At 37.1% G+C, this 26,082-nt stretch overlaps 1 protein-coding gene across 3 annotated transcripts in view; it reads left to right on the top strand.

The window, feature by feature from the left end:
- The window catches only part of CNTN4 (contactin 4), a 956,080-nt gene that overhangs the window by 220,072 nt on the left and 709,926 nt on the right, over positions 1-26,082 (top strand). For 2 of the 3 annotated variants that reach the window (XM_068558505.1, XM_068558506.1), the window contains one exon: positions 19,420-19,475. The gene's annotated coding sequence lies outside the window, so the exon portion shown is untranslated. Of the gene's footprint in view, positions 1-12,043; positions 12,085-19,419; positions 19,476-26,082 lie in introns of those variants that run through there. The other variant, XM_068558508.1, reaches the window with a different exon arrangement.

Raw genomic sequence — 26,082 nt, 5'->3', positions numbered from 1 at the left:
TAAATATTCTGACAGCCCTTTCCCTAAGGGAATGCTCCGTAACAGAGGTATCAGCTGTGGTCTATTGTGAGATCGTTTTTATCCATTTCGTCCATAAATAAAACGTAAATCATCGCATATCATACCACATCTTCCCAGTAACGTGAACATTGCAGTTGCCCTTTGAAAGGTTTAATTTATCCATAGCTATCTTTTAAAGGTGTATTGATACAAACTTTTAAAGTAAGTACCTCAAAAAAGGGAAAAATACTTGCAAATTACATTGAGGTTGAGCCAATGTGTATCTTCCTTTGATTTCTCTTTCAGGACTTCTTTCCTCCTCCCCACACCTTCCTTTCATCCCACAACCAGGCACACAACCACTTTCCTTATTTCCTCTGCTGTTAGTCACCACGTTTAAACTCTCAGACCTCTAAGTCACTCATTTCTAAAACAGGTGTCATAACAGCAGTCTTCCCTATTTCTATAGACCACATGGAAGATATTTCTCAAACACACTGTATAGTTTCTGTATAAATGTGAGGTATAGTGCTTCCCACTGAATCTAGACCTGACAGAGTATCATAAAAAAAAAAATGTACGTTTCTGAACTCAATTAACAGTGGTACTTGTTTGTGAAGCAGTTGGTGTTTCTTTTAGCTTAACCTCATTAATTTATGTAAGGAGCAGATATGTATGTTGTTTATATTTTAGTATAAGCTAGCAACCAGAAGATTCATCAGAATAATAGCTGAAATACTTGGAAAAATCAGTAGCTACTTTTCCAATCCAGATCTTTATCCTCACCCAGAGTGAGCGCTGGTCACCACTGTCCAGGTTATCATTCCTGGATGGACCCTCTCCTACCCACACTCAGATCCTAACTGGTGCTGGCGCCGTGGGTCACCGAGGCATTCCTTTCCGTGTGTTCTCTGGTCTACCATTCTGTTCTAATGGGCAGTCATAGTTTCTAGTGACGTCGGAAGCTTTCTTCTAGTTAATCTGTCAATTTTTCTCAAACAGTGCGGCTGCTATGAAGGAAATTGGAGCTGTTACACTCTGTGCTTTGATACAGTTGGTAAAATGCAAGGTGGGAGACAGTAAACCAAACACGGCATGCTAGTAATTTCTTTAAAAAGACTGATGTGCTAGCCCTCAGAGTCTGTGGCCCAGGAAGCTAGCATCCCTTTTTTCTGAGAAGAGTAATATTGTTTCAGAGTGTTATCTTACTTTCGCATCAACAGTACAAATGTCTTCGGTATGTCCTCTAGGACTCAATTCAGAACACTTCGTCTTTTAACTTCATTTTCCTGGTTGTTATGTATTTCTCTCGATTTAAGTCAAAATTAATTTGAGTGTTAATCTTAGTGTGATCTGATACATTAAAAGTGGCAGCTTGAATATGCTGATATATCATCATGTGAATATACATCCTTTACTATATTGTATATACTGGAGGACCTAATGTGCTGGAAATACACATTATTAGAATTATTCTTATCAGAAAGGTAACTTGTACCAGAAGAGCTTGACCCTGCCTCCATCAGAAATTGTCAGAATACCTGGGATGTAGCAAAGTGTCTTTTAACACATCAGCATTGCTCTCCCTTGAATAGGCTGACTCTGTTCTTCTCCACTGAAGAATTCCTAAGATTAATCCAGATTTTGGTATATTCCTCTCCTCCTAATGTGAGAGCTGCACATAATCGTTTTAATTGAGAATGCTTAGGGGTGTGTGGTACCATTTCAGTGAGCAGATTTACTTGCTGTTTTGTATCTTTAAGTTGTCTGTTTACGTTATAGAGGCGCTTACTAAGTAGCTCTCTATTGTAATAAAATAATTTTGTAAGTGCAGATTTGTGCCTGCATATTAGTACTATTTAAAATTTTGCAATTTAATTATACATATTCAAAGGAAAGAAGGAAGATTCAAAAGGAAGAGAAATGAAAATTAATATTTATCCATAATTATCAAATGTATACTAGGGTCCAAGTATTGTCCCGTATTTTATATATATTATTTAATATTCACAACTACCATATAAGAGAAATATTACTGTTAATGATTTTAGACATCTAGAACATCCAGAGATATTCAAGAATGGTAGCCAGTAAGTTGAGTGAGACTTGCCTAGAGACCACATTTTCGTGGTCTCAAAGCCTATATTCTTTTGGGCTACTTAAAAAAGAAGAGACTTTTCAAAGGAGAGTTCAACTTTTTCAATGGCTTAAAAGTTACTTTTATATTTATAATAAATATATATATTTATATTTGCAATAAAATAATATAGTTATATAGTTATTCCTATTATGAATATAAAATATAACTTTTTACAGTTTTCAAGTAAGATTTCAAGAACATTTGGTTTGTCCATCATAATACATCTATTTATTAGGCATTATTACCTCTATTTTACTTACTTTAAAAGTTGGTCTTGGCACTTCCCTGGTGGTGCAGTGGTTAAGAATCCACCTGCCTATGCAGAGGACATGGATTCGATCCCTGTTCCAGGAAGATCCCACCTGCCACGGAGCAACTAAGCCTGTGCGCCACAACTACTGAGCCCGCGCCCCTAGAGCCCGTGCTCTGCAACAAGAGAAGCCACTGCAATGAGAAGCCTGTGCACCGCAACGAAGAGTATCCCCTGCTCGCCCCAACTAGAGGACGCCTGCGCGCAGCAATGAAAACCCAACGCAGCCAAAAAAAAAAAAAAAGCGTTGGTCTTCTACAATCTGTCAGAGTTAGAGAACAAAAGGAGATAAAGTGCCTTAGCAAAGAGAAAGCTGGAACGAAAATCAAGCAGGTTGTAGGGGATATAATTCCGGAGTGAGAGTTAGACTGGGGCTCTGTTCCTCTCTCTGTGCTTCAGGATCTCTAGATCTTCGTTTCCTCATGTATAGAATGAGAAGGTGGAACTTAATTATCTCTCGTGACCCTTCAAGCTTTAAAAATGTTCTGCTATTTGTCAGCGTAACTAAGATGTATTAGTGTGGTTTAGAGAAAGAAACTTTGGTCCCAGCTACTTAAAACTCATCAACACAAATTATAGGAAACAACATCAGTGATGATATGGGATAGGGAATCCTGAACTAATACAGCTTATGTGTCAACATTTATGATTTTTATTTCAACCAAGGTTTTAATATTTAGTTTCAGTTGCCTTTCCCTTTTAACATCTACATTCCACATTAACATCGAGTTAATGTACATTTGCTGTGTATCCCAGGTGGATAAATGTTCTTGTAGTTGACCTTCATGAGATAACTTTATTGGTATAGTTAAGGTTAATGGCACATTAATTTTACTCAAGACATCAGTCAGTATTCCATTTTAATTTACCATGTTAATAAAGACTACCATTCTAAGTTGATTGTGTCACTTTTGGGATGCCATAAATAATCCTGAAGCAAATATCAATGTGAACTCCAAACCATGTGTACTGCTGACTTCTAAAATTATTACTGCCGGTGCATAGGAAAAAGAAACACAGGAGTCTACATTTGGTTGATAGTTCCTTCATAGCTTACTCTCAGTGATTTTCTGTAGGCAGACTGCATAAGTGCTCCCTGAGGTAACTTGCTCCAAAGGGAACAATAGTGATAATTAAGAATAATTACAATAGCAACAGTGAAACTCTCTTTAGAACATTCTAGATACCTTTCACTCCTAAAATATTTATATTTCAGTAAAACAGCCAGCGTTAGAAGCTCAGGGGAGAGGTCTAAAAGAAACGGTAGATGAATCCACGTGGAGCCATGCTGGGTTGCTAAATTCTCAGAATGGAGAAATACCAGATAATGCGGGAACTGTCAAACACAGGCTGAGCAGGCTCTGTCTCATAGCTCTGAGGGGACCCATTTTAATTCACAAGGCATGTTAATTCTTATCTCCCTCATAAACGCATATTTGCTTGAAGCATTGTCCCCGTTGTGAAATGTGGTTTGGACCAATTGCAGATAGCACAGTCATAAAAAGCTTTATCTCAGGAGTCACATAGATTGTGGTTCAAAGTTCACCTCCACCGTTAGCCATGTGCCCCCATGAGAGTTATTTGAAACTCTTAGTTTTCTTAGCTTTAAATGGAAATAACAGTTTGTCCCCAAAGAACGGCCATGAGAGTTCAATAAAGTAATATTACGTGAGTGACCAAGACTTAGTAAACATCTTAAAAATGTAGAGTTCTGCAGTTGTTTAAATTAGAAGAGCTGCTCTCTTAAAATAAGGTTTCCAAAATTTCATTCTTGGGTGTGCAGTTATTGTAACATTTAGCAATCTGTGTTTTCAGTACCGTTATTTTGTTAGTATTTTTATTTATATCAACTTTAAACTTATGTTCCTTTTGTTCTTAGCCTCGTCACAGCTAGATTGCCTCTGAAGTCGTGGTTTTATACAACCTAGTATCTCAGTTTTCCATTCATGGAACTATGGAATTAATATATTGACATGGTTAAGAAGGACATTTGTGGTCACATAAACTTCAGAATCATTATATCTAGCTCTGCTCTGTCACTTGGCTGTTTGTGGTAAAAGAGAGAGAAGTGTCTTATGATATATAGTGAAGTGATTTGACCTTCACTTTAACTTAACCAAAGATGTAGTGAGCTGCTTTGAAATGGACTATTATTTGTTTCTTCAAAGTCCATGTTCGTGATCTGCTGATAAGGACCAGGTATTTTGGGTGGCTATAGAAAGATGAAAGAATATTACCAACAACTGTACTTATTTGTTGTATATGCTTTGGAAAATAACTGAAGTTCTCCAAGTGGCAGTGTTCGTATTTGTAAAAATTATCTCTGCCTGTGCCACAAGAAGTCACATAAGATCACATTAAAAAAAAAAAAAAAGAAAACTAGATTATCTTACTTTGTAACACTTTACAGCTGTCAGGTAGTTTTTTCTTTTTAATGAGCAAAAATGAATCAAAATTTAAATAGTAAGCAGGGACTCAGATACTTTTACACCTATGATATTAGCAGCATTATTCAGAATGGCCAAAAGGTAAAACCAACCCACATGTTCAACAGATGAATGGGTAAACAAAATGTAATATATCCATATAATGAAATATTATCAAACCTTAACAAGGAATGGACTTCTGATATATGCTGTAACATGGATGGACCTTGAAAACGTGCTAGTGAAATCTGTCACACACAAAAGGATATTTTTATGTATGTATGTATGTATGTATTTATTTATGGCTGCCTTGGGTCTTCCTTGCTGCGTGCGTGCTTTCTCTAGTTGCAGCGAGCAGGGGCTACTCTTCGTTGCGGTGTGCGGGCTTCTCATTGTGGTGGCTTCTCTTGTTGCGGAGCACGGACCCTAGGCATGCGGGCTCAGTAGTTGTGGCTCACGGTCTCTAGAGCTCAGGCTCAGTAGTTGTGGCGCACGGGCTTACATGCTCCGAGTCATGTGGGATCTTCTCAGACCAGGGCTTGAACCCGTGTCCCCTGCATTGACAAGCAGATTCTTAACCACTGTGCAACCAGGGAAGCCCCACAAAAGGATAAATTTTCATAGAAAATTCCACTTATCTGAGGTCCTAAAATTGACAAATTCATAGCACCAGAAAGTAGAATAGAGGTTACCAGGGACTGAGGAGTGATTGTTTAATGAGTATAACATTTCTTTTAGGGATGATGAAGAAGTTCTAGAGATGGATAGTGGTGATGTTTGCACAACATTGTGAATGTAACTTAATGCCACTTAATCATACATTGAAAAATAGTTAAAATGGCAAATTTTACTTTAAATTTATTTTACCACAATAAATATATATTTTAAAATGAAAAACAAAATTTAGATCCTAAGATACTGAAAATCTAAATGCCTGAAACATGCTGCCAGCAATGTCTTTTTTTAATTGAGGTACTAGCTGTGTTTATGTAATGTTGTAAATGGATCAGAGCTTTAAAATGGAGAAAAATTTGAGGTCTCAGATTGGTGGATTTCAGATTAATGGAATACTGCAGGGTTACCAAAATTCAGTCTCCTGAGCGCCCTAGCTCATTCTGACTGCTGTCATATGGGCCCAAAATTGCCATCTCACCGGCACAGAGCCTCAGCTTGATAAGCAAAGGTATTTTTTGTGCCTGAGCTGTCTTGCCTCAGAGGGAGTGATCTGGATTGACTGTCAATAGCAGCAAGCACATACCTGAAGAATCAATCTCTTCCATGTTAATTTCATAGACATGCACTGCTGGAACAATGATGATTACAGGATGAAGAGTCCTATAGGAATGCTGGCTGAGGCAACAAAATCAAGCCCCGTTAGCCTGTCTCTGGGGCACAGACTGTAAATGACAAGGAGAGAGAAAGACAGCCAGGAGAGGATTTTGAAATGGATGGAAACTGTGGGATCTGGGAGAACATATTTGCATGCCGTGGTCTCCTGGAGGTTCATGGAAGCTGGTAAACAAAAGCTCAGAGTTTTCCCATGAAGTGTCATTCTGCTTCAACTTATATTAAGTCTATGTGTATAGACTTTTAGATGTCTCTTTTTCTTCCATTTCTCAGAGCTCCTCGGTAGTGATGATCACCCATTCTTTTTGTTGTCAGGGTGTGCCTCAAACCAAATGAACATGTTTTGAAGCTAAACACATAGTCCATCCATTAAATTGTTTCTTTGATGCTTTATTTTATTTTTTGTCCTGGCACATTGTGGTCAAAGTAACTATGGCATTGAAACCGTGATTTGAATAAGCAAGCACATATACACTCATGTATCTGTGTATACTCTCATTAGTGCATTGACTCGAATTAAAATAGTTTGTGAACAATACAGTATGAATACAAACAGCTTCGGGAAATAGTAAAGTTTAATACTGGGCTGAATAATATTGTCTGGGTGTTTTTAGAAATCTAGGTAGTACACTGGCAATTCAGAGAGTGCTAGCCTAGAAAAACAGAAATTCTCAAACCAACGTTATTTCCTTGAGATGAACTTCTCAGCTTTAGCACTGTTGACATTTTGGACTGGATAATTTTTTGTTCTGGGGACCTGTCGTGTTCAATATAGGATATTTAGCTGCATCCCTGGGCTCTATCCCCTAGATGCCAGTAACACCCCCTCCACAAGTCATGACAATCAAAAATGTCTCTAGACACTGTCCATTTTCCTCTGGTAGGGAAGGGACAATATTGTGCTGAGTTGAGAAGCACTGTGTAGAGTATGGTGTGGAGTTCCAGGGCCTCAGTTTTGGCCTGGCTCAGAAAGCTTAAGTTTTTGGAGCAGAAGGTGGGGGCAGAGGAGAGGAATGATGGAGAAAATAGACAATGTATCTGTAGTATTTTTCTCTTAAGACAGACAGACACGCACACACACACACACACATTATGTACTACACCAGATGTACGTATTCTCTGTGGCATGAACTTTATCAGAACTTTCCCATTTTCTAGTCCAGAAGCATAAGACACTAACTTAAGTTGAGGCTTTCTCTATTTCGGCCAGGAATGTGCTTTCTTCCAGATACTGTCTTTTGCTTTCAGTTTTAATTGTATAATTGACATTCCCTGGATTCAGTTTAGGCCTAGTTGAATCCAGGGGTTCACACTGTGCTCTCAGTAGGTGTCTCTCTGTGTGTCTCACCTCTGCTTCTCTCAGGCTGTTGCCAGGACAGAGGTAGGTGGCTCCTGAGAACCTTGAGCCTGCCCTCAAAAGTCCATAGATTAAACTCAGGGAAAAAAGTGTTTGGATCTGCTTGCGTCTTACGTGTTCTCTGGACCCAGGCGCTTTTCCAGGGGGATGAACCAGCCTGCGTTACCCAATCCCTACCCACTCCTCTCAGCCCACCCTCACTGAACCCCCAACCCTGAAAACAGTCACAAAGAGTGATTCCCCTGCAAAGCAGAGATCTTTTATTTACTCTGTAGAAGAGAAAATTAAGCTGAAATTGCTTTATGAAAACCACCCCCCCCCCCAAATTTTGCTCATACGTATTTTCTTATTCGTTCTTTTTATCTCTCTTATTCTTTCTTTTTATCTCTCTGTTTAAGTGAGGTGTTGCTTCCAAGGCATCCTCTTACAGTAGTTCTCAAAGTCTGATCCAGGGAACCCTGGTCAGGGCGATAACCAAGATTTTCAGGTGGCCGGTCAGATCCAAGCTATTTTTATTATAATACTAAGATGGTATTTGCCTGTCACTCTCAGTCTTTCACAGATGTACAGTGGAGTTTTTCAGAGGCTGCCTGGCATGTGATAACACGTAAATAAGACTGAATGCAGAGACAAATAGGAGAATTCAGTAAATCTGCTATTGAGTCTGACATGAACACAATTTGTGAAAATGTACCAACATACCACTCTTCTCACTATTTCTTCAGATAATATAGTTATTTTTCCATAAGGCATGTTGTTTATGTTAGTGTGTAATATACTGATTGTTAAGGGAATTACTACTTTTAGAAGTTTCAGCTTTAATTTCTAATATGGTAAGGATGATATACATAACCCATACAAGTAAAAGCTCTTTGAGGTTCTCAGTAAATTTAAGAGTGTACCTTTTGAGGGTCTCAGTTGAATACCTGGGGTGTTCATCAAGTTTTTTCTACTCTGGCTTTTGGATCTTCCACATCTCCAGCCCTGGGAGAACGATGGTATATGTTCATCTCAAGCTGCCCCAGTGTCTGTTCTCTGCCAGGCCTTGTGGAATCTTGCCCTTGGCATGTGCATTTTAGTTTTTAGCTGACAGCTCACGTGGACCCCTGTACAGATGTCAACAGATCCTTCTCTGTGCAGCTCCCTCCTTTTCATTACCTACCCTGGGAATTCTAAATTCCAAATAGCCCCAAACTCCAGTCTCTACTTTACCCGGCGAGACCACGTTTCCAGTGTGGCCATCACTTCCCTTTGCTGTGGTTGGGAAGGTGCCCACAGAAGTCAAGTCGGGATGCGTGAAGAGCTGACATCGCGTGCTTCTTTCCTCTCAAAGATCAGCCTCGTGCTGTCTGTTGTCCAACACCTGGAAACAGTTTCCTCAGTATTTTGTTCACTATTATAGCAGTTTATAAGACTAAAGTAAGTGTGGTGCTCATTACTCTGAAATGGCCAAAATTGGAAGCCTTTAATTGTTCCTGTATTGAGGTGTTTCTTTACAACAAGGGACTTACCAGTGGTCAGATGCATGCTGGATGATAGCCAAATACAGTTACTTGTCCTTTGGGGTCCTCAGGGAATTGGTTCTAGGACCTGCCCCAGACACCAAAATCTGTGGATGCTCAAGTCCCATAGTCAGCCTTCTATATCCACGAATTCCACATCCACAGTGATACAGGGCAAACTATATGTTTATTGAAAAAAATCTGTATATTAAGTGGACCAACACAGTTCAAACCTGTATTATTCAAGGGTCAACTGTATATCCATATGAGGGTGGGAAAATAGGAGAACTTCTATTTATGTATTTTACATCATTTAAGATAGTGCTTAAATGTCATATATATAACTTAATAGTACAATTATATACTTTAGAGATAAAAATACATCATTAGAAGTATTATTTTTGTGTGTTTTTCCTAATAGAAGCATGCTATCAAAAAAACATGGAATTTCTCCTACAGTATTTGAACTTTTTTTTTTTTTAGAAAATTGTAACATGGTACAGAGTGAAAAGGTCAAATAATTGGGGATTAAGGAAACCATCAAGGAAATATACTTTAGCATATAGCAACTATGAGGGGAAATTGAGCCCTATCTACAAAAATGTAGGACAACAAGATAATTTTTCAAATGGTTTCAAATGTAGCAGTGCCTACCCTGGAGTTTAGTTAAGTCATAACTGATTTATAGTGACCTGGGGAAATTTCAAGTTGGTATGAATTACACAATCCTCACAATCAAAGTGTGCATGTCTGTGTGTGTAAAGTGCTAAGTTTCTTTTCAAGAAAGCTAAAGAAATTTGCCACTGACTAGGAAAATGTTTGCATTCTTCACATACTTGTGCATGGATTTCCAAATTCATGGCTATTTGCTTCAAAAGTAGACAGGGAATCAATCCTGGAAATTACTGTATGTGTAACTCAATTCAGTAAGTTGTAAAATATTACTTCTTTCATCCCCTTTGTGCTGTTTAGTTACTATTTCATTCTTCATGGTAATAACAAAATATTCGATGGTATTGTAAATACATACTGAGCTTTAAGATTCACTTTAGAGTTCAGTAGCCCTTTGTTGAGATGGCACTGGTCTTTTTGCATCAGCAAGTCTCTCCGCCTTTAAGGAAGAAAACCAAGTCATTCTTTGTACTTTACCTTTTGTTCTGGATGCCTTTGCCTTCCAAGATACGGTGTTGTGCAGTTAATGCTTCTGTCTTTGAAAAGAACCATAACATAGATCTCTTTCTGGACCATGCACAGCAAGAGATATGGAAAAGAACACACATGCTCAAGTGTACTGGTGGGAAGTAGTACTCTTCCTTCAGAAACCCAGAATAAATTGATGTTCCTAGTGAAAAGCAGGGTAATATTTGAAACCCTCCTTATTCTAGGCTCATAGATCTAATTATTCATATAGAATTTCCCTTTTCAAGTACCAGTATTTCCCACATTTTGGACAGTTATGTACCAGGATCATATTTCTTACCATAGCCGCATACCATCTCTGCTATTGTCTACTTAACATTTTCTATAAATTTAATGGATTTTTAACGAATTGTGGATCTGAAGAATGCCTATATCAGTAATACAAATAGATGAAAACTTGTCATTAATGGAAAATAAACATACAAATAAATATATAAATATTTACACAAACATAAAATAAATACACATAGATTTACATTAAAATGTTCAGAAAATAAAAATAATGGTGTGTACCCCTAGAAGTCCTATGACCATATTTTTGAAAACTGAGATCCCCTATAATCCTTATTTATCAAGGTTGAAATTGGAGTTCAGAGCCCTTACCATGGTTTCCATTATATACAAGCCGCTTATGGCTATGAACAAATTTTCTGCCTGGAGGGACCAGATTGTGAGACTCTCAGGCCTCCAGACTGTTTCCTTCACCCCACTCTCCATTATGTCACCCATCACGTATAGTTGTGTGCCGTGTACTTGATATGTGCTCAGGGAGTTGAGCTCTCACACACAGCAATCAAACAGCACGCTGAGGTCCATGCAGCTATGAGAACAGGGCAGTGCTGAGCAAGCTCAAGGAAAGAGTGAATCTGGGAAAAGTTACTAACACTCATAGAACTTACGTTACTTCTCAGGTAAAATGGGATAATACACTCTGCCTTATCGAGGTGTTTCTTTTTATTTAAAAAAAAGGGAAAAAAAGGAGGTCCTAGCCTTTACTGTGTATCAGGAGGGATTCTAAACATTTTCTAAATATTAATTTATATAATCATCATAGCAGCCCTATGAAGCAAATAGGAATGATACCTTTGTTTAATACACAAGGAGAGTAAGGCGCAGAGAGGTTAAGTAATTTGCTGAAGGTCACTCAGCTAGACAGTGGAGATCTGAATTCTGAAAGCCCAATTCTGCACTCTCATCCACTATTCCATGCTGTATTTCATCTTAAAGTTTATGAAGTAATCCATGTGAAAATATTTGGACTCTAACATCTATGGTTACTTTCTGCAATTTTTGCTTCATTTCATTTGTCTTCCATTTGTTGGGCAGAAATATAGGTATTTTGTTCCCCCTGTGGTGGTAAAACTGAGATAAGTAGCATGCACTTATAGGAAATATAAAATTCCAAGTGTCCAATGTATTTTTATATCACATCACATAATGTGATGTGGTGGAATGCCAAGCATTGGAGTTATATATGACTTGGGAATGCAGAGTGACAGGTTGTCATTACAACTGTGCCGAATTTTCGTGATAATGGTGAACCCTTGCAAATTTCATTTTCTGGTTTTGCAGATTGCCAACCCATTGACTCTACCCCTGTGGTTTCCCAAGGGGAAAGACAATGGGATTTAGCCAAACTGATAATTATTCTTAATGGAAATTTAAAGGGCCAAAAAGCCTGCCTTTGGATATGGACTTCAATAATTTGAAGAGAATTATTTTCCATCTCTATTCCTAGGATGTTGAGGCTGATGAGGTAGTTTTTCACAACACTGAATTGTAGATGTTGGGTGCCTCATGAGGTAAGTCATTCAAATTATGAGTTAACTGATAACAGTAAATGTCTGTATTTAAAGAGAACAGGGTCCTGTGCGTCATGGGACGCCTGGCAATATCCATGTCATCCACCTACTAGATGCCAGAGCAAACCACCCTCACCCCCATGCCCCAATTGTGACGATCAAAAAAAAATATCTCCATACTTTGCTGAAACATCGCCTCTGTTTGATAATCACTGATTTAGAGCAATAGAATTTTTGGCTCTTTTATGCTGTAAACTCCTAAAATCAGTAACACCTTTGCACGTGTTTTAAGACTTTAGATGTTTTGAGGATAGTATCTTATGGGCCAAAATGCCAAGCTTACAGTTCCAAGCATATTACAATAAAATAATTATTAATATTATGTATTCTCTACTAGTATTATCTCATAGAAATAAACTTAGGTCACATCACTGGCAGAACTTTTGAGAAATTTTGTATTCTCACCCCATTTTTAATATTTATGTAATTAATCTCTCCAAACAATAATATCTGACAAATGTAGGGTGTTATATAATTACAGAGTACTTTCAAACTCAGTATTTTCTTTACTTTTCCCAGTAACTCTGAGGAGGCCTTTTTTTAAAACTCATTTTATTGATTAGTAAATGGAGACTCAAGAAGAGTAAATTTTGTCTATTTTTTTGTGAGTTAGGGAGACCAGAAAATACCACCGTTCCGAGTAATTTTAGGTGAATAGAGTTTTCTTGCTGAATAGAACCCTCTAGTAAAGCTCCATCTTGTGTATGAACTTTTTGCCATCCTTGAGAGCAGTGCTAAAGACTCATGCCTGTGTCTTTTTCCTACTGTCCTAATTCTAAACCCACTTGCCACCATTCCCTTCTTCGATGTCACTGGTTGTTTGTCCTGGGACCTCCTGGAGACTGGAACATATGTCTCTAGTCCCTCAGGTGAGCTGGCCTAATTATGTTTCATCAGGACAACTTGAGAAGCTCAGAATCTCAAGTCCCTAACCTTACGACTGATCAGCCGCATAAGCCATTCCCATTGCTCTTCTCAGTCCCCTTTCTGTCTTAAATAGATTCATAGATCTCTAGGCCCTTAAGCATCTCCCAGCCCTGTTTATCTTGTCGACAAGACCCTAGAAATTAGTCTTCCAGAAAATGGCTCTTCCAGCCAGACTCTTCAAGGAGATGGTGCCTGTGTCACCTTGATATGAAGCCTCCTACACTGTGTAATAACGTCATCTCAGGGAGAGCCACTCCTTGTTAGCTTAAATAGTCAGCTTTATGTTTCAGTAAAATAAATGCACATTTTCCCTACAGTAATGACTTTTCTTCTCACTTTGTGAAAACTGCAAGTACCCTTGTTATCGAGAGATAATCGTGTTTTAGCAGTGCCACTTACTGTGCCCAGTGAAAGTCCCAAGGATGTGATTATCTCTTAATAACTCTAAAGCCTGTTATGTATCATGTTGTATTGTTGTTTACGTTGAGTGTGGGGGGGGGCACCCATTAGTGATCTCTGTGGTCGATATTATACGTCATGATAATGACAAAAGAATCAAATGACCATTTGTTTGCTTGTAGCTAGACAGCACGATTAGAAATGCATCCCACTTCCCACTGGAAAATGCATTTAAATGTAATCTCTTTCTTAGTATTAGTTTTATAACCCGGATATTAATACTAAATTATGTCAAACCAAACTAATGGAAATTCTGGAAATAAACATGGGTAATTTAATGTCTACATGACCTTTACCTCTCACAGAAAGGTCAGGTTGGGTTTTAAGTACCTGAGAAGGAAGTAAACACCCATGAGAAATACCTGCTGATTCAGTGATGGAAAATGCCATCGATAACTTAAGTAAAATAGAATATGTGTAAGGAGAAACACCTTAAATGTAATGGCCTTTGAGAATATGGACAGCCATTGAACGGCATCTCTTTCACCTTACGCTATCTTTTCATGTTCAAACAAAGCAGTAAAAACAGACATCATTTATTGAATACCTGCTGTATGCCTGATAGCTTTCATAACGTTCTATCGTTTTATCTTCACAAGAGCCTTGCAAGGTAGTTAATATTGTTCCTCATTTACAACTGAGGAAACGGACATGGTAGGGGTTAAATGACTTGCTTGAGTTCATGTAGCAGGAAAGTGGTGAAGCTTAGACTCTGACCTGAGAGCCCATGTGTTTGTTATCCACTGATTATGTAAAGGCATACTGCACAGGAGGCTTCAGTGCAATCATAGACTTGTAACCGCTGTGATCATGTACACGTTTATTATTAGATACATACCTTTCTGAGCCCAGTGAAGGTGAAAGAGCCCACTGAGTGAAAAGATTCCTGTTTCTCCCTTCTAATTTTGCATCCTACATCTGTGAGAACTGAAACAATTAGAGATGTTTCTTCGGGTTTTTTTGAACATTTTCATGAGACTTATTTTCATTCCTTTACCTGTCACTTGGGAAGGATTGTTTTGTCCTGAATAAATTACCAACACGCCATTTAGTTCTGAAGTATTGGGAAAGGTCTAGATCAGGACATTTTGTTCCCTAGAGTAAAATGATCCTTTTTGACCCAGGCTTTACCAGCTGCTGCCTCTTTATAGTTGCTTTTTGCCAGGAAAGTCTATGGTCATTCATGGATTTCTGGTTCTTTTGTATTGTGATATAGCCAGTGCATTTGTGTTGATACCAGCTGATTTGTTCAGAGCTCTGATTTGTCCAATCTTTCTTTTAGTGGAGGGAGATTCATCCATTTATTAATTTGTTAGTGTATTAATGTCCTCTCTATTCTCACATGTGCTTTTTTATAATAAAAACCATCATTAAAATTTAAACATAACTTAAAATTATTACAACAGCAGGTAAATGACATAGATGGTAATATTGGAAAATATAATAAATTTTCAGTGACTTTAAAAATTAAATATTTTGTGCGTATTATGAGCTGGATACTGCACTTTACATAGATTATCTCATTCTGCCCTGATAAAAACAGTGTAAGGTGGGAATATAATTAGTATGCTCATTTTATGCATAAGGAAGCTGAACTTAAAGAAGATGAACGGAATGAAAACCTTTCCTCATGTTCTTGTTCAGGGAGAGGCTATTATACAGTCAGTGCATAGATGCATAGTTTCTTTGCTTGTGTAAAGCAGCACAAAGGTGGTATGGAATAATTCCTGTATTTTTGCCCCATTTCAAGAAATGGACTTGGATGTCTATCTATCTGATTTATCTCTGTGTATGCTGGCACATCTGAAGGGAAGTTTTACCTAAGTCACTTTACCCCTGATAAGAATATGGCTAGTCAACTTTTCTTCCAGTAAGGACTGAAAAAACATTTCCTAATTATTAAATCAAAAACTTCTCAATATCTACCTAGGCATCAATAGAAATTTCTTTTTAAGACCAGCCATGAAAATCCACTGTGGAAATTGAACTTATTTTTAGTGTGCATCCCTTACTATAACTTAGTTTTTAAGTTGGATTCATTCATTGAGTCAGCACACATTTAAAGAGCACACGTTTTAGACCAGGTTGTACTAGGCTCCGCAGCTGCAATTTGAAGAACAAGACAAATTAAGACAGGTAACTGTTTCCCCACAATAAATGATGTGTGTTTGTGTGTGGTGTGGGTGATAAATATATTGTGATTGTTGTCATGCTGAATATAGCAGGAGCACGAGATCCGGTTTGGAAATATTATGGTTTTGTTAAAAGGGTTATTTCAAAAATATTAATCTATTACTCTGTTACATTTATTTAAATGATTTTTGTTTGTTTTTTTGAGGGGTGGTAGAGTAGTAAACTTATGATGACAGCAAACCCTATGATGTAAGGGACCTTGCTGTGTTTCTTCCTAGTAATATTTTTGATTAACTGAATAAATGCAAACGTAAAAACTATTGGCCTATAATAGTAAAGAATAGCTGACTATGATTCATATTCAGGAGCCAGGAAAATTTGTATATGAGGATTTCCTTGTAAATAAATGGATAGCGTGACGGAGTGATTTTTGTTTGTTTCCATCTGTCTATTTTTCACCTGTATGTTTCCCTTAGTTTCTTTAGACACAAAGATTGGACTTGATATTATTCATGGAAAGCTTGCCTTCAGTGGGCTTATTTCTTGACAAGCAATTGTTTAGTTAAGATGCAGAAACCTGCTCTAGCTGACAGAAATAGAAGCGCTATTGAAACCACATGCCAGGCAAAACGATGGCCGTCTCAGAACAGAAAACTAGATAAAACCTGACCTCATGAGGACTTGACTTGAAAGGTCGAGAGATGTGGCTACTTCTCACCCCTTTTACCTTATTTTCATTCCCTTGTTTCTCTTGGGGATGAGGAGTAAGGGTATATGTTATCTCAACCCTCTCTTTTCTCAGAATGTCTGATTCATTCCCCAATTCTCTCCACAGACTGGCTTCTTTGCCAGTTATTCCACCTTTACATGCTTGGACCTCTTGTTGCAATTCAATATCTCTGAGAGACTCTTACTGGCTTAATATGGGTTGAGTGTTCATGAGTGGTTCAAAGCTGTAGCCAATTAGGGTGAATCACATAGTGCGTGTGGCTTTCCTTTTTAGGAACTATGGGTAGGGCAAGTTCTTTTAGAAACAGATGTCCGCTCAGAGGCCTTCACGGGAATGAAGATATTCATTCAAGGAATCTCAGATATTCCTCCTTACTTTTCCAACCTTTCCATCCTGCTTTCCATTCTCTGTGGCATCATTCTTTGCTTGGTGGCACCTAACAAATCTGATAAAGGTATTCATGATGTTAGCCCATCCAACAGGTAAATTCTTTTGACCAAGTTTCCCTCAGGAAGCAATTCCTAAAATCAGAGGGGCGGGATTAATGCTAAGTGTTTTAGACAATGGGGAAATTCTTTGAAGTATGTGTTGTTTTTAGGTGCTGACTTTGCTTTTTGTGAGACACAAATGTGTCTCATTTGTCATGAGACTATTCATAATGGATGAGAAACTGTTAACAATATTAATATCAAGTTACTGGTTACCATACGCCAAGTAGTAGACTGAATACTAAATTGCATTATGTTACCTACTTTTCAATTGTTTTTTGAGGCTGAATAACATTATCCTCCCCACCTTATAGGTGAAATTGAGGCTTGTGTCAGTTAATGAATTGCTCATGATCCCATGGCTAGTAAATAATTGAACCAATATTCCATCCCAGGCAGCTTTCTCAGAGATTGTGCTTTTAAACAAGTGGAACATAATTATAATTTAATGAATAAAGTTAGAGTCTGTTTTCATTTCAAGTCTGTGTCATTCTGGTGGATAAATGTAATCCTTACTTTCATTCTCTGAAGAAAAAAAAATATATATATATATATGTATATGCCAAGATTGTAGTAATAATTGAAAAGAAAGAATGAAACCTTGACCAAAGTTTTTTCATTTTTGTTTTTAGGATAATTCTCATTTTAGCTGTTGTTTCTGATATGTAAGCTGGATTTGCAAATGGTGCCAATAGCTGTAAACAGAGCTTCACCTTCTTACCAGTGGGTATCCTTAGTGTAAGAAAGTAGTCAGGCTTTGAGGCACATACACATATATACAGCTGGTGACCAACCATATTAAAATAAAACAAATAGTGATGTAGTTATGATTCATGGTTAAGTTGATAGCATTTTTTTCTATTTCATAGGAAGCTCCTCCTTAGATTTGTTAGGCTCATTTGTGGCACTTTATTTTTGGAGAATATGTAAGAAAGGAAAGAAAAAAAAATTACATTCTTAATATATGAACAATATAAAGAACACATGTTTGGTTCTTACCTTCCAGACATTATTGATACTAACCTGAAAGTAAAGGTAGTTAGGTACTTAATAAAGTGATGAACTATTATGGTACCCAGCAGGGGATAGCATAAGATTAAGAAGTGATAAGGTATTTATGGCCAGTCAAGAAAATACTGTATTTCTATCCCAATCAAATATGCTATATTTAAATGTAAACTAGATGAGAATATTATAGTTAAATATATTTTTGAGTGGCTAATTTATATATATCTATATAAAATGATATTTTCAGTTATAAAATATTAAAAGACAATCATTTTACTCAGAAGTAAAGTTAACCACAGTAGAAGCTTGGTTAGCAGATACACACATATACATAAACATGAAGCTACGAATATATACATTTACTCTTAGTAATATCATGTATATATTTTCCTTAGAAAAACTATTACTTCAAGGAAGAGTACTCCCAGGTAGAAAATTATTTTGCAATTAAAGTTTAACTTGGTGGATTTAAGAGAAGATATAATGCCATATTTATTGGAAGAGTTTTTGTTTTGTTTTTGTTACCTTCATTTTACATATTTATAAAACTAACAAAAACAATAGGATGCCTCCTAGTTCATTGTTTACCTTTTCGTTATTTAAAATCACTTTGTAACATATTTTGTTAGGAAATGGTCGCTCTTAGTGAATTTGAATACCACAGAATGTCACAGGCTCCAAGAGCTGGTAAACTAACAAAGAAGGGATAGAGTGGTGAACTGACTTGTCAGTAGTCACACGGCAAGTCACACAGCTAGTTTGATTTGGTTTGTTCATTTACTTTGTTTCTCTTGCTTATTAGTTTTTTATATCCTGTATAGAAAGTATGAGAGAAGTCATACAGTATTTGTCTTCCTCCCTCTTATTTCACTTAGCATAGTACCCTCCAAGTCCATCCATGTTATTGCAGGTGGCAAGATTTCACCTTTTGTAATGGCTGAGTAGTATTTCATTGTATATGAATCTTTTTTTATCCATTTATCTGTTCATGGGCACTTAAGTTGTTTGCATATCTTGGCTATTTAAAATAATGCTGCAATGAACATAGGGACGCATGTGTCTTTTTAAGTTGGTTACCAGATGGGAAGGGGGACATGGGGAGGGCAAAATGGTTAAAGGGTGACAGATGGAAAATACACTTTTGTTGGTGAGCACACTTTTTTGGTAGGGTATATACAAAAGTAGAAATATAATGTACATATGAAACATACAATGTTAATAATTAAGGTTACTTCAATAAAAATAAATTTAAAAATTTAAAAAATACATGAGGTAAAAAAAAAAACAAAAAAAACCCAGAAAGTGCACACAGCTAGTGAGACACAAAGCAAAGAAAGAAATCCAACCTCCTAATCTAGACTCCTAATCTAGGCGATTCTACCAAGCTGGAAATCCACACCAACTGTATTTAATTTTTATTTCCTTCTAGTTTAAGTTTAGAATGGGAATAATTAAGCATCAGCTACGTATAAGAATATTGATACTTGAAAAATGTATTTATTTGTATATTTTTTGTTTTTTTTATTCTAGGAATTGTTGACATATAGTAACTCCACAGCATGTGGCCCCAGGAACTGCCCTAAATGGTAAGCTTCCCACAGGGAAGATGTTTTCTTACATTCATTTCACCTTTGATTAGCATCCTTAGTTACTATGGAAACATTGAGATCCTTTCCTTAGAGAGTGGTACCATGAGATCATTTTTGATGTTTTTCTTAGGGTTGAAGTTAATGAAGGTAGTGAAGTCATATAAATTTAAGCCTTGAAAATAGGAAGTTGAGACCTTTCTGGGACCTTTCTGGAGAAGATACTTGAGGCAGATTTTTGGTGGTTCAGATTAATGTGATAATTCAAAAACTTCAGAATTTGGCATCATGGAGAGAGTCCTGGGAATAAAATGAAGGTTGTTGCATTTTTGCCCATGGTTTACAGATGAGACGTTTTCAGTCAAATCTTCAAAATACTAAGTTAACTAGATCCTAAAATTGAAGTCTTTTAGGGGTAAAACATGACTGTTGTAACTTACTGTCTATAGTGCACGCAGTTTTTTCCTTTATAAAACATACAGGTCTTAAAAAAAAACTCTTACTGTTTTAGTTTCCTAAGACTCCTGTAACAAAGTACCATGAACTGGGTGACTTAAAAACAATGGAAGTATATTTTCTCATGTTGAGTAGGGAAGAAGTCTGAAATCAAAGGGTAGGCTGGGCTGTGGTTTCTCTGAGAGCTCTATAGGAGAAATCCTTCCTTGCTTCTTCCATCTTCTGGAAGTTGCCGACAATTTTTGGTGTTCCCTGGCTTGTAGTTGTATCACTCAAATAAATCTCTGTCTTCACATGGCCCCCTCCCCTGTGTGTGTCTGTGTCCAAATTTCCCTCTTCTTGTAAGGACACCAGTCCTTATATCAAGACCCACCCTAGTCCAATATGACCTCATCTTAACTTGATTACGTCTGCGAAGACCCTTTTTCCAAATAAGGTCACATTCACTGTTACGGGGATTAGGATTTCAGCATATCTTTTTGGGGGACATAGTTTATCCATAATAATACCTGGCCCTTAAAAGAAACAAGAGTGATTGTGAAGTTAACTATGGTTAACTAGACATAAATGGAGAAAAATACTAACCTGGAGGGTAGTGGTAGAGGACGATCTCATTGCATTGCTTTACACAAAATAAAACGCTCACTTACTTTAAAAGATGCAATAATTATCTCCTGATGGCCCAGTTGTCTCCCAAACAATATAATCAAAATATTCAGTCATTCAGCATAAGGATTGATGACAATGGGTAAATATCAGTGCATGCTTTTGACTCTCAGGGAATTTTCTTAACACCCTCTATTGAAAAAATATGTAGAAGAAATTTTATTTCACGTGATTTCTCAGATGATTTTCATAAGCGAAGTTTGAGTAAGGTATCCTTTACCAATTAGCTATTAATCCATAAAAAATCACCCCAAAATTCAGTGGCTAAAAACAGTAACCATTTATTATTTCTCACGAGTCTGTCAGGTCAGCTGCTTAGATCTTCTGATACAAAACAGATTCCCCCAGTCTTGCTGGGTGCATTTGTGTGTCCGGGATCAGTTTGTAGGTTAGTTGGGGGAGCCTTGCTCCCTGTGGTCGCCAATCCTCCAGTAGGAGCCCGGCTTCTTCTCATGGTGCTGGCTTTATTCCAAGATATTCTGAGTGTTCTCAAACTTGCTGTGAACTTCTATCTTTACCTCCTCAGACTTGTTGAGCTATAATCCATCCCACACAAGACAATAGGATTGATCTTCTTAAATCGCATTCTAAAGCTAATCCAACTACCAAAACCACCTGTAAATCTACCACTGTTCCCTGTTTTTCTTGGATCATTTCCAGCCATTTAACATGGTTTCAAAAGATTCTACATTATTAGGCTCTTGCTTACCTCTCTACCTTGCTTTCTTTCCCCCACCCCACTTTCCAAAATAGGTTCTACCAGCCTGAATTTCTTTAAATTGTTAAAAATGTGCCGTCTTTTCTCTTGCTTGTGCTCATTCTGTCCCTTCTTCCAGGAATAGTCGATTCTCCTCCTCCTGCTTCCTTCTCCTATCTTTGTGTGATCAACTCACTCACTTCTTCCAGGAAGCCTTCTATGTTTTCCTTTGCCTGAATTAGGCTTCCCTCTGCTGCTAACATTGATGTGAACAACATGATAATCACAGTGTACTGTAATTACTTGCCTGATTATCTTACTCTCCCACCGTAGACTCTGAAGCCAGTGATTACATCTTCTTGTACATTATGGTATTCCTAGAACCTAGCAGTACATGCACAAAGAATGTCCTTAGTAATTATTAGTGGAAAGAATGAAGGATTCTTTTCTGGACATCATTTCTGCTCCAGTTCTTCTGTCTTTAAAGGTTTAAGTTGTTGGACATTTTTGGAATTAATATTGAAAGGCAGAGGTCACCTTCACTCAAATTTTCCTGATCCTCCTTTGGCCCTGTCTTAAGGAGGGCTCTGACACCCGCCGGTGCCCTGGCTTTCTGTTTTCTGTAAAAGTAGTAGCCTGTGGAACAGAACAGCCGCAAAACAGGGTTATTTTGGTTCACGTGTTTGCTCTTTTTTTCTTTTAATTTGAAAAAGAAAAAGTTTAATTTGTTGCTAACACTTGAAAATTAGATTTCACATGAAATGATGATTTCTAGATTCTCTTAGAAGGAATCAGATTATCTTTCTACCCTGAGCCTGCATTCCCAGATGCCAGGGGGCTTACCTGAGCAGCAGGTGCCTTCCTCTACCTTCAGTTCGTCGTGCCCCATCATTTACTACCTATATGGCCCTGGCAGGCACTTGAGTGCAATGTCCTCAGCTACACAGACACCTGAATTGATGGTATGTGGTAGCTTAACTTGGCTTCTAAGAGTTTGTCTCTCATGAACCAAAGATGATAGGTTCGGTGGCTGGATGAGCCATTTAGTTGTTGCTGACATATATGTATCAACTACGTGAAAGTAATTTTGGCTTTGTGTTCAGAGGTCTGTGCTTAATTTCCTTCTCAAATGCTTGAACAGATAAACTAATCTATCCAAGACTCTCTTTTCCCATCTGTAAAATGGAGAAATAGAGACTATGATGCTGTGTGTGGACTTGCATCATGTAAAGTTGCTTTGTAAAAACCACAAAATTCCACCTAACCTATACACACAGAGAAAAAGGAAGAAGATTGTTAGTTCTTTTTTTCTGGATTGGTACAAATAATTTTCATCTTTTGTTAGGTGATATTAATTAAAATAGATAAGGAAAATTAAGTATCCATACATACTACAACGTGGATGAACCTTGAAAATGTTATGCTAGGTAAATAAGCCAGATACGACAGGCTACGTATTGTATGATTCCATTTATATGAAATGTCCAGAATAGGAAAAACGATAGAGACAGAAAGCATTTTAGTGGTTTCCAGGAACTAAGGGCAGAGAATAATGTGAAGTGGCTGCTGCTGGGCCCACGGGGTCCTTTTTGGGGTGATGAATATGATCTGGAATCAGATAGTGCTGGTGGTTACGCGATCTTGTGAATATACTACAAAACACTGAACTGTGCAGTGAATGGTGAATTTTATGGTACATGAATTATATCTCAATAAAGTAATAGGATATGAAATTCATGTGTTAGGATGACAAAATTTCTGTTTCAGATATGGCAACTAGGGAGTGTAACAAAATAAGCAGGTTCCTTGGGTTGTCACTCAAATCAATATACACTGTCTTCCTAAAAGTCCTGCTGTGTCCTCCAAAGCCAAAGACCACGTCAGATTTCTAATTGTAAGAATTCATCATTTAATACAATGGTTATGAATGATGGGGTCAGACAGAGATGGGTTCATTTTTAAAATTTATCAATTAAAACTTCTCTAAGCCACACATTCCTCAAATGATAAAGGTACTAATAGCCATTTTGTTGGGTTATTGTAAGAGTTAGGAAGAACAAATGTCAAGTTTTTACCATGGTGCCAGTTACAAAACAGCTCCTTTATAATTTATATCTATATACACACATATATATATAGATATTTAAATATATATATATATTTGAATTGAAGTATAGTTGATTTATAATATTATGTAATTGATGCATTTTAATTAGTGTTATTTGGTTGTAAGTATTAGGCTATAGATTTTTGGCGACTCAACTAGATTTTTGGCGAGTCAACTGTTCCAAAGTTGGCTTTTTTTGGGGGGTGGGGGGTGGCGGGCATCTGGGCCAGAAAGCAAAGAACAGCTAGAATACTGCTAGTGCTTAATGAATTTAATCAGCCCCGCAGGGACTTTTGATTTAGCAGGGAAATATTTCACAGAGAAACATGATTTTTATGCTTCCTGTGTTCCTCTTGGTAGTCGACAGATCCTTCCCTGGCAGAGGTAACATTACCTGTGCTGAGAGAGGAGCATTAACATACCATGAAGGTGATGTTAGAACTAAGAGAACACATCCCTGTGGCCTTATATTAAAATCCGTCTGTGCATGTGCTTCTGAATGCAAGTCAGGCTGTTGCCAATAAGAAAATAAACTGCTGCCTGAAAATGTATGATTCAATTGTCCATCATTTTTATTATTTATGATTTTTTTCCCTTTAGAACATGGTAGAGATGCTTTTACCTTTGGCTTTGGCTTTGGAAATTGAAATTAAAATCATACTGTGGGAATATAGAAGATAATTGAGTTATTCAGTCAAGTGTACTATAAATTGTAACATTAAGCAGAATTGTTTAATCTTCATTATGAAAAAAATGACTGTATGAATTGCTCCATTTGATCCAGTGGCTGCTTTATGCTTTTCCTTATGGATAATGGAAAGGATTATGCTATGGTGAGTGGCCAGAATAGCCTGAGACTGCATCATTTGTTCTCGGAGCAAGTATGTACACCAGCATCTTCCTTAGGACCTGGCAATATGGTGACAAATAAAATATACACGTAGCCTCGAACTCTGGGTTTGATACCTAATAGGCGTGGCAGGTAATAAACAAGTAAAAAAGTACTAATTGTGTTAGGTGCTATGAGGAAAGGAAGAGGATGCAACAATAAAGAAGCACAGCTGATAGCTCTTCATCAAGACTAGCTTGTTATGTGACCCTGGGTAGGCTGCTTCTCACCAAAGGGCGTCAGACTTCTTTTCACATAATGATTTGACCCTTTGATATTAGGGGATGATCCTCTTTCTGTTCAGAATAATGCTTTTTGACATCATATTTATTTCATATCATATTAAGATTACTATTCCTCCCTTACTTAAGTTAATTTTTGCCAGGGGTTCCTTTTCTACTTTGTTTTCAGTCCTTATATGTCATTTTAGGTGTGTCTCCTTTTAGTAGCATATAGCTGTATTTTTTCCATCTAATATTTTTTTCTCATTTATCAAGGGAGTTGAAAAGTTCCCACTTATTTTGAATCTTGAACGATTTTTGCATTCTTCCTACCATCTTATTTTGTGTCGGCATATTTTGTGTGAGGTTTTTTTTTTTTGTTTCTGCATATTTCTTCTTTACTGTATTCTAATGGACCAACTGATCTTTCTTTTATTCTACTATTCCTTCCCATTATTTCAGATTTCTTACTCTATTTCTGTTTGTAGGAGGCTCCCTTAATTTTAAGCTTAGCAATGCCAAATTTAACAGTGTTCTCAAATAAAACCTAAAATTCTCTAACTCTAATTGTACCACTCAAAGTTCCAAGTTTTTGTTGTACACATAGTATTTTAGTTCAACTTGATTTTTCTCGCAGTTAGTGATTCTAATTGTTATATTTAATATAGTTAAGGCTTCATTTACATAGATTTCCCTATATATTTACCTATTTATTGTTCATCATTATTTCCAGCATCCTGCTCTTTTGTGTTCAAGTTCCTTTTACTTAACACACCCACGAAATATTTCTTTTAGCAAGTTCTCTTAGTGGTAAATTCTCTCTTTGTTTATCTTTAAATGTCATTCTTTTACCATTATTTTTGAGTAATATTAAACTAGGTTGGGAATTCCTAGTTGCCAAATTTTTCCCCTCAGTACTTTGAAAATATTGTTCTATTGTTTTCTACTCTTTATCTACTGCAGATTTTGAAGTCTTCTGTTAGTCAAATTGATGATCTTTTATATGTGATCTCTTTCTTTTTGTTTTCTTTTAAGATTTTCTCTGTTTGGAGTTCTGAAGTTTCATAGTGATTTGTCCAATTATGCATTTATTTTTAGTTTTTCTCATGTGATGCCTTACTTTCAATCTGAGGACATGTTCTTTTTTTCAGTTTTGGAAAATTCTCATTCATCATTTATTTGAATATTGACACTCTTAACATTTTGTTTTCTATTGTCCTTTTCTACATATCTAAGTAGACATATTTTGGACCATTTATTTCTCCTATCTGTAATGCCTAGCTGTCCTTTTAAATGTTCTATTTCTTTACATCTCCATTTTGCTTTTTGAGAAAATCCCTCAGATTCCTCCTCCAACTTTTTTTTTTTTTTTTTTTTTTTTTAAAGTTCTGTATCTTTTTTTTTTTTTAATTTATTTATTTATTTATTTTTGGCTGTGTTGGGTCTTCGTTTCTGTGCGAGGGCTTTCTCTAGTTGTGGCGAGCGGGGGCCACTCCTCATCGCGGTGCGCGGGACTCTCACTGTCACGGCCTCTCTTGTTGTGGAGCACAGGCTCCAGACGCGCAGGCTCA

Source organism: Eschrichtius robustus, chromosome 12 (genome assembly GCF_028021215.1).
Source record: "Eschrichtius robustus isolate mEscRob2 chromosome 12, mEscRob2.pri, whole genome shotgun sequence".
Classification (NCBI taxonomy): domain Eukaryota; kingdom Metazoa; phylum Chordata; class Mammalia; order Artiodactyla; family Eschrichtiidae; genus Eschrichtius; species Eschrichtius robustus.
This window is presented reverse-complemented; position numbering and strand designations above follow the sequence as displayed.